Consider the following 8,651-nt stretch of genomic DNA (forward strand, 5'->3'; position numbering starts at 1 on the left):
GTTAACATTCTTTTGTGCTCAGTCCCATCTTCAAAATATCAATATATGACAAAAGCTTATTTCCCATGAAAAAGAACTTTACATATTTTATCTTTACATCCACTTCATATTTCATATTTCATCTCCATGTTTTATTATCTAACCATTAATAAAACAAATCCCATATCAAATAATTTATCTTCCTGTTCTCTAAATTCAAATATCAATTTACTCATTTCAGCACAATCCAACATTTTCTTAATGATTTCATCATCAGTAGGTAATTTTTCTCCTTTCCAATTTTTAGCAAAAACAATTCTAGCTGCTGCTAAAACATTCACAATTAAGTATTGCAGTTCTTTATTATATGTCTCTGGTAGGATCCCTAATAAAAATATCTCTGGTTTAAAGTCAATATGTCTCTTTATCATTTTTTTCCAACCACATGTGTATCTTAGTCCAGTATCTCTTAGCTTCTGCGCATGTCCACCACATATGGTAATAAGATCCTGGAGTCTGATGACACTTCCAACATTTCTCCGATTTATTCTTGAACATTCTAGCTATCCTCGTTGGAGGTAAAAGGATTTCTCTGCCTTGTTGCATTCAGAAATGGCAGCCCAGGGACCTCATTTGGGATGACTCAGTTTCTTCTTAGTAAGGAGATCAGAAGTCCCACAAGATCTACAGGGCTTTACACAAAGCATCTATCAGATGAAGTCACTCAGACTGACTTCAGCTGTGCTGTCCTGCGAAGGTCCCTGGGGTGGGTCTGGCCCGGTCAGCCGGTCTGAATTTGATCCATTTCCTCCTGAGGAAGCAGACAGGCTGTTTGAGTGACCGTTTTCTGCTAATTCTTTGTTAGACCTTTGTCCCTCCTGCTGGTCAAGGTCTCCAGGGAGGTGACATGGAGCCAGTTGGAGGATGGTTCTGCCTGCCTTGAAGGAGAAGGTGTGTCCCTCCTCAAAAGAGGTCATCATTCTACCTGGCAGCATTGGATAATTTTGTCCAGTCCCCAAACTTCCCTTCCTTGTGGGGGAGGGGGTGTCATTGAGAAGACTGCATTTCTGCAATCTTGAGTGTCTCTGGAGGAAGGTCTTGACCTATCAAGGTCTGGCTTCAGGCCCGGATGTTGCACTAGGACAGCATCAGCTGCCTGGGATGGGAAAGGACGAGCCACCCTAGCCCATCTCCTTGGCTTTCCACACCAAGGCCTGTGGCATCCTTCTGGGATAGCGGGGGAGGGAGGAGGCACTCTTCTTCTGTGGTTCTATTCCTTCCTCCAAGGCCTGTTGGGGGGGGCAGAGGGGGGGGAAGTCCAGCCCTAGGTCCTTGCTGCCTGCTCCTCCCCATCCAGCCTGCAACTGTCTCTGGGCCCTGGAAAAATACCCCAGCAGCAACACTTGGTCAGTTAGGACCCAATATATTATGGGCATATTAATGATCCTGGATCCGGGTCAATGAATGACCTCGCCCAGAAACTTCGTGGACATGTTAAGCAGGAAGGTTGAGAGTGTTTAAACCAGAGGCTCAGCCTCTTCCCCATCCATGTGCCTGGAACCAGCCCCAGACACAGGACGCTTCCACTCCATAGTCCGTTGGGAAGGATACCGTGATCAACGGTGTAAAAAGGCCCCTCGAACCCCACCCCGTTCCCATTCCAGATCCACCTGCAATCATCTGCAAGTACAATAAGCATCCACTACTCAGCCTGGCTGAAATCAGTCCCAGTCCTCTGCTTCTTCTGGGCCTCAAGAGCTGCAACCCAACCCTCTTTTTAAGAGGAGCGTAGATAGTCATTTATCTAAAATGTTATAGGTTCTCCTGCTTGACTAGGGGGCTGGACTAGAAGACCTCCAAGGTCCCTTCCAGCTCATTCATTCTATTCTATTTTCTAAACAACATAGAAAGACTGGAGACCCGCCAGGGAGATGGTCTAGAGGTGCTGGGCAGCTGGCAACAGACTCTTGACAAAGGACAGAACAGCCCCTCCTCCAAGGCAGGAGAAACCACCCTCTCCCTCAGAAAGGACACGATCAGCACACGGGCCCACCACATGTCCCCTTCCAAGAGGCTTTGAGGGATCTGAGCATCCGGTGGCTGCTTTAATCGATTTAAGGAACCTATTCACTTTCTCAAGAGCTGCAAGGTCAAGCTCATCCCAGACAGGTCCATGCTTCAGTTGTTCAATTCCAAGCAGAGCCAGCTATTTTGCTTGTCACATGACCAAAAGGACCAGTTGGTATAGTGATTAAGGTACTGACCTAGAAACCTCTGGAGATGGTGAATTCTAGTCCCTATTTAGGCATGAAAGCCAGATGGGTGACCTTGGACCTGTCCCTCTTCTCTCAGCCAACCCACCTCAAGCACCTGCCTTCTTCTGGAAGACATTTCATTACCCAACTAGATAACACCATCAGTGTTAAAAGGGGGTAGGATTGGCACTCTATTTATATACGAGTGGCCTGCCCCTGCCTTGGGCTTGTGTCTAGTGCTGCATAGATAGTCCTCGTGTTATTTGCGACTGTTCAAAATTACAACAATACGGAATGAGGGGGACTTATGACTCGCCCATGAAGGTGCAGCCACTGTGGCATCCCTGCAATCACACAACTGCGATCCAGGTGCTCAAGGGTCCAGCTTGCGATTGCAATGTCGCAGCAAGTCACCGTCATATTTTTCCACCTCCCTCTCAATCTTCCCTGCTGGCTTCCTACCAGGAAAGTCAGCAGGGAAGTCGACGGCATGCCCCTCCTGTGGCTTTTCCCCCAGGGGGGCCCACTGTCGAGTGCAAGATCCCAGGGACCATGTACCCTGTAGCACCCCCTGCCTGCCCACACTCCACAGTGCATGTCAGCCTGGAGCACACAGCCCTGCCTAGCCATGCTCCCTGGTACCCACTGGAGGCCCTTGCCAGCCTGCCCACAACTTCTCTTTAAGAAGAGACCGGGCAGCCATTTGATATGGTCTAGGGCTGTGATGGCAAATGTATGGCACGCAGAGCCATATCTGTGGGCACGCGAGCTCTGCCATAGTTCAGCTCCAGCACGCATGCGGGTGCTGGCCAGCTGATTTTTTCGGCCTTCCGGCCCACTGTAAGTCAGGAAACTGGCTGTTTCTGACCTCCGGAGGGCCTCCATGGGGATGGGAAAGGCCGTTTTCACCCTCCCCAGGCTCCTAGAAAGGCTCTGGAGCCTGGGGAGGGTGAAAAATGAGCCTTCCGGTTCCAGTGGAAGTTGGGAAACGGGACATTTCTGGCCTCCGGAGTGCCTCTGGGGGGGGTGGGCGGAGGCCGTTTCACCCTCCCCAGGTTCCAAGAAAGCCTCTGGAGCCTGGGGAGGGTGAAAAACAGGCCTACCGGGTCCACCATTCCATTGCATGCTGAAAGTGGGGGTAGCGCGTGGGGGATCACACAAACATGCACGGGGGGGGTAGGGCGCATTGAATTATGGTTGTGGGTACGTGTGTGCACGACCCCCCATGCTCCCCCCACTTTTGGCATGTGACAGCAAAAAGGTTAGCCATCCCTGGTCTAGGGTCTCCTGCTTGAGCAGGGGATTGGACTAGATGACCTCCAAGGTCCCTTCCAGCTCTGCTATTCTATTGCTCCATGTTCCAATTTACCACACCCGGTTATTCTTGGGATTCAGACAGCAGCCGGGATTGCCGGAACTGCCCTTGCTAAGCAGTTGGGGGATACAGCACTTTATAACTGGATCACTTAGCGATGGAAATTTCAGTTTGCCTTTGTCACCCAAGGCTACCTGTGCAGTATTTGAACCCCAGGTCAGATTCCAGGTTACCCATACCAGGTCAGTCATCTCATCACAAAAAAAAGGCTGACTTCTGATCACCACCATTGTCATAATTTGGAACAGTCGCCGAACAACTGGTCGTAACATAAGGACTACCTATACAGCACTAGAAACAAGGCCAAGGCAGGGGCAGGCCACTGGAATATAAATAGAGGGCAAACCCCACTGTTGTGGTCCACTAGCAGCCTGCGGAGCTGGCAGCGGAGTCGGACAGCGATGAGGCTGAGGAAGAACATGGGCCAGTCCTGGAGGCTGGGCAAGGCCCGGATGAGGGCTCTGTGTCAGAGACAGAGATGGGGCCAGGGCCATCAGGGAGTGAGGTATGGATTCCAGAGCCTCCAGAGACTGATAGGAGTGAGGCAGAGGAACAGGAGCAGCCTGTTCCTAATGCACGCATGAGAAGAGCTGCCAGAAGGCAAGAGCAACTCAAGCAAAGAGGACAACTCGGGAGTAGGGCCAAGAGATGATTGGCCCCTCCCATAAGGCTTAAAACAGACCAACAACGGCTTTGGGCTTTGCTGGAAAACAATGATGGTAGCTTCGTCTTCTTCTTCATCATCTACGTCTTGTATTTATTTTTGTAGCTGTGACTTCTGAACATTTGCCAAGAAAGGCCTTTGGCAGTTTGCCTAATTGGACCAAGGTTTACGATAGGACTGAGAAATTTGTGTTGGGAGGAATTTGCTTTAATTTAGTTGAACGACGCTGGGAATAGTTCTCAGCTGTTCGAATAAAGTTTGTTTTTTCACTGACTGATTTTCCTACTACTTACTTGGGCCTGGATCACAACACCCACTCCCTTCTAGCACTGCTGGTGTTACCTGGTTGGGAGGAAGGCCAAATCAAGTCCACTCTACTTTCCCCAGGAGGGTCTGACTCAGACTCCCACCCTATCTCACCCCCTGGATGCTGATACTGTCCACTCTCTCCATCTCAGTCCCCCCCCCAACCTGTTCTGGGCAATATACATGCTCAAGACCCCCAGGTCTTGAGAAACCCCAGATCTAGAAAGTGGCTGAGAGAAGAGAAAGGCCCCTGGTTCCCTGCCTGGCTGGGCTAAGAGCTGGCCACACTGGCTGTCCGGTGCATTTATTTCTTAAACTCATCCTTGCACCCTCCTGGCAGGCCGGCCGGCAGCGCAGTAGTTGAAGCACAGCGTGGAAAATCAAGAGCTTTATGAACCCCCCAGGCTAAATAACGCCAATAAAACCACCTAGAAGGAGCAATACCCAGAGAACCGCCGGCTTTCCCCCCTCCCTCGGGGCTGCCTAGAATTACCCGGACCCCCTTTGGGCTTTTTCAATCCCACTGCGCACAGGGGCAGCCGAGCGTCCTGCCTGCACCCACACTGGCGAGGAGGCGAGGAGCGGGAGGTGGCCCCCGGTCTTCAGGGCACAGCTGGAGCTACTCGACCAGCAAGCATCGCGTCCTCCTCATTGGAACTGATCAGGCGGCCCCTTCTGCAACCGCTTGGCGGGCCGCTCCCTCCTGAAATGTAGCGTGGCCCGGAGCCTCGCGGGGCCCAGCGGAAAGCGCCCTCCCTGCGGCCGCCAGCTGTTTCTGGGCGGGCGGGGGCTGCTGCGGAGGCCCCCGTTACTTTGGAGGGTCCCACGGCCATCTTAACCCGATCACTTTCTCCCACCATCCTTCACACCTCGGCTTCCTTTGTTGTGGAACTGGCCGAGCGGAGGGCGCCGAGCTCCGGCCCGGATGGAGGGGAGCTGGGGCGGGAGCGGGCACAGCCGAGGGCAAGCGGAGCGGAGGCGACCCGCCCCAGGCCCTCCACCTCCGGCCGAACGTGGCGTTGAGTCAGCAGCCCCAGCGCAACCCGGCTTGGTCCTTGTTCCCGTGGAGGCGGCGCTGTGCTTCGGCTGCCGCCTGCTGGTCGTGTCCGACGCTCTCCGGCTTCCGTGACTCTCTGCTGGGTGCGATCTGTGAATGACGGGATCTAGTGTTCAGTTTCACAGGGAGACCACGAGGCAGGGCAGTCTGGGCTAGCTAACCTTAGAGCTGGGCTCTTCCCTGCGGACTGACCTTCCTCAGGTTGCCCACCGAAGCTCCTCGGATGCCCTTATCAGCTTCTGTTATGTAGAGGAGGGCATTCCTGAGCATGTACAAAGTGCTTGCATCCCAGAACCCCTTCTGAGATTTATGCTCTGGCCTTCTGGTCATCGCCATAGGTCACCCCCTTTTCCCTGCTTCCCACGAGGAGTACCCTCCTCGTTTAAGAAGAGATCATCTGTCTGGAATGGTCTCGTGTTTCCTGCCTGAGCAGGGGGGTGGACTAGAAGACCTCCACCGTCCCTTCCAACTCTCTTATTCTCCAGGGCAATAGCAAAGCTCAGAGGGGCTGACGGGGGCCCAGCAGGCCCCCACCCTCCCTGGAAGGCTGAGCTGAGCAGAGGCGGGGGGGGGGGAGCTAAGAGAGCAGCCTGGTGGGAGCTGCCATCTTTGATACAGGGCCCAGGGGAGGCTCTGCCTCTGCCACCCCGGGTGGGCGAAGGTAGTCATGGCTTCCCAGGCTTCAGTTTCCCTGGATGCAAGCAGGGTCAATTAGGGGATTGTGGGAGGTCCCGCTTAATTATTTGTAAGTGATTAATTAATAGCCCTGCTACTATTGGGACTTTTAAAGATTTTTTAATATACTCAGTTGAACGTGCAGCATTTAAAGAGTAAGCATTGTACCTTCTGCAAATAAATTTAATATGCTGATTTACTTGGCCAATGTATTGGATTTGACAACATAAGGACAGTATCTGCAAATGAATTCAGTAACTAATACAGAGCTCTTCTCCCCTGTGAAGGTGACTATTTGTCTATCACAATATACCCAACGCTTCTATGAGTAAACCAAAGGAGAATATCAGAGGCATCTCTATTTAGTATCTCATAAAAGCAGAAATTCTGAAGAAACATAATTATTTGTTCTTATTATGTGCTCTTGCAAGTTTATATTATCTGATCTGTTTTTCTGAGAATAACAGTTTTTGCAGAAAACACACTAAATTGCTTATTATAAAAATAATACTGTACTCAAAGATTTTCTCATTTCTTTTTGGAATGAATCTGGACTGATCTAGAAATATACATTTATTGAGACTTAATTTAAGATGGTTAGCTAATTGTTTAGTATCTAAGGCTGTTGAATACAATTCATGAAGTGATGAAATAGGCCTATTTGAAGCAGCTTTTAGGGAAATTCTTGTCTGGTTTGGGAATCTCAAAGTTGCCAGATCCCTCTCCCTGTTGCAGTCAACTACATAGTAATCATCCCAAAGGTGCTTTTTCAAAAGGCAACTGGACTTTCTGGTTTTTATGTGAACACGTTTCGCTTCTCATCCAAGAAGCTTCTTCAACTCTGATTGGATGGTGAGGAATGGAAGGATTTATATTCCTTACAGGCAGCTGGTCATTTCAAGCAGAAAGTCCAGTTGCCTCTTGAAAAAGCACTTTGGGGGCAACTATGACCTGAATGACTGAGAATCTCCATAGACATTTAGATATTAATCAAACTTCTGAAATTAAGATGTCTAAAAATCTTTATAGAAATCTTCAGAGAATACATCTGGACTGTGTAATTTTCCATTTTTCAAACTTTTAGAAATCTCAGCTATTTCTGATTTCCTGAAAAGTGCAACTAAAAATTGGGACCCCTCTGTTAACCATTCAGACAACTGCAGTTCTGCTAAGTAATGATTTTCATCCTACTAAGATGTTGGCTTGTTTGATGTATTTTTAAAACTATTTTCATCTGCTTAATATACTCTCCTCTTAATGTTCTTTCATAGCTTCTCATGTTGTTAATGATGCTTGCTTCATATAATTTTCTTTATGAGTTAAAAGGGTGAAAGAAAAGATCTTTAGCTCATTGGTTGAAAATTAATGTAGAGTTTAGCAGCTGGAGTGCAGTGGGCAGTGGAAGCCAGGCTTATCTAGCTGGCCCTTTGAGATGAACAATGTGGCCTGGCCTGTTTGGATCAATTGCCCTTTGCTTAATTCGAGTTACTTGAGTGTTTGATACCCGTATGGAGTCTCTTCTCAAGTAGCTCAAATGTCATTTGAATGACGTGGGATTATTTGAGTGAAGAGAAAACTTAATCAATGAGTTTATACAGGCAGTCCTCCACTTACGACCACAATTGAGCCCAAAATTTGTTGTTAAGTGAGTTTTGCCCCATTTTACGATCTTCCTTGCCATGGTTGTTAAGTGAATCACTGCAGTTGATTAGTTAGTATCCTGGCTATTAAATGAATCTGGCTTTCCCATTGACTTTGCTTGTCAGGAGGTCACAAAAGGGGATCACATGCAAAGGTCATAAATATGAGCCAGTTGCCAAGCATTTGAATTTTGATCACCAGATCATGGGGATGCTACAAAGGTCTTGGGAAAAATGGTCATAACACATTTTTCAGTGTTGTTGTAACTGAACGATCACTAAACGAACTGTTGTAAGTTGAGGATTGTCACTTGTACAGTGACTGTCCAAACTTATGAATGCTGAATGAGTAGTACTTACAGCCAGTCCTTGAAGCTCCAGCTGTACCTGTGGTCGTATCTGTGACTGCCATCTGGGCACTTGGCACGAGATTACAATGTCACAGCAACATGCAGTCACCAGATTCTGATTTCTGACATTCTCAGCTGGCTTCCCACAAGCAAAGTCAGTGGAGAAACGGTCATGGTCATGTGCCTGACTAGGTGGCTCAGTGGCTAAGACACTGAACTTGTTGATCGGAAAGGTCGGCAGTTCAGCGGTTTGAATCCCTAGTACAGGTCTCCTGCATGACCAGGGGGTTGGACTAGATGGCCTCCAAGGTCCCTTCCGACTCTGTTACTGTTAAAAATGTGAAATCCAC

The sequence above is a fragment of the Pituophis catenifer genome, unplaced genomic scaffold (assembly GCF_029215685.1).
Source record: "Pituophis catenifer annectens isolate HBS135680 unplaced genomic scaffold, rPitCat1.0.hap2 SCAF_3, whole genome shotgun sequence".
NCBI lineage: Eukaryota > Metazoa > Chordata > Lepidosauria > Squamata > Colubridae > Pituophis > Pituophis catenifer.